The sequence below is a fragment of the Arachis ipaensis genome, chromosome B2 (assembly GCF_059453495.1).
Source record: "Arachis ipaensis isolate K30076 ecotype BB chromosome B2, ASM5945349v1, whole genome shotgun sequence".
NCBI lineage: Eukaryota > Viridiplantae > Streptophyta > Magnoliopsida > Fabales > Fabaceae > Arachis > Arachis ipaensis.
Window position 1 is genome coordinate 6218953 of NC_142437.1, and position 1180 is coordinate 6220132.

At 39.7% G+C, this 1180-nt stretch overlaps 1 pseudogene; it reads right to left on the reverse strand.

The window, feature by feature from the left end:
• Nucleotides 1-204: 204 nt before the first annotated feature.
• LOC148572907 (uncharacterized) lies at nucleotides 205-706 on the reverse strand (annotated as a pseudogene).
• Between the last annotated feature and the right edge of the window lie 474 nt (nucleotides 707-1180).

A 1180-nucleotide genomic window follows, 5' to 3' on the forward strand; every position in this document is an offset into this window, starting at 1 on the left:
CGTTGTAAATCAGGTGCTCGGCTCAGATTTGTCAAAACCAAAGAAACTATGTCCTCTAACATATAATTTTCAATACATGTCCTCTTGCACAGCAACAATTAAAAGTTACACAGCAACAACACCAACAATTAAATCACAATAACATAATAAAAACAAGAAAAAAATAATAACAGACGGAATTCGTACTCAGATGAAGGACAGAACTCAAACCAAGATGAGGGAGAGGGAGCAGTGGAGCACAGGCGATGGAACTGGAACAAACAACGGCAGTGGAACAGAGGCGACACAACGCAATAATAAAGACAAGTTGCGATGGCGCTGGAGCAGTAGGAGCGGGGACGGCGGCTGGACCAGATTCAACGGCGGCGACACAGCTTGAAAAAGAGAACAGCGGCTAGGGTTTTTCTTTGAGAGAGAGAAGAACTTCAATGTCTCGGTGAGTGGTGAGCGACGAAGATGAGGAGCGGCGATGGTGAGTGGTGAGCGAAGGTGAAGATGAGGAGCGGCGCGGTGAGTGGTGAGCGATGGTGAGAAGACGAAGGAGAAGAGCGACAGTGAGTGGGGGTGAGCAAATGTGAAGACGAAGGAGAAGGGCGATGGCGAGTGGTGGTGGCGTGAAAACGGCGTGAAGCAGAGAAGGAGCTGAGCAAGGCGCGTGTTTTTGGAGGAGAAGAACGAGGGTTTCCAAAAAGAAAACAAAATTCATTTAAGTATTGGTGAATATCATAGGCATCACTTTTGAAGCGTACCCAAAACTTAGTAAATAGGCTACCCTTAAAAAACGTTCTCTTTGGTACAAAAAGTGTACCCATAAATATCAACATACGGCTACGCTTTATAAGTGATTTCTATAATACCTAAGGCTACACTTTTTAACTGATACCAGAATTGTGTTTCCTTTTCTCTAAAAAAAGGCAACACTGAGAAAAGCGTAGCCTATTCATAGAATAGGCTACGCTTTTCAAATGTAGCTTAAAAAAAGTGTGGCTGAATGGGTATTTTTCTTGTAGTGTTGTTATATAATAATCCCTTTTAATATATATATATATATATATATATATATATATATATATATATATATATATATATATATATATATATATAACAATGATAATATTTTTATTTTACACCATCCTCTTATATCATATCCGAGCATGTATGCTAATATTTTTCATTCTGA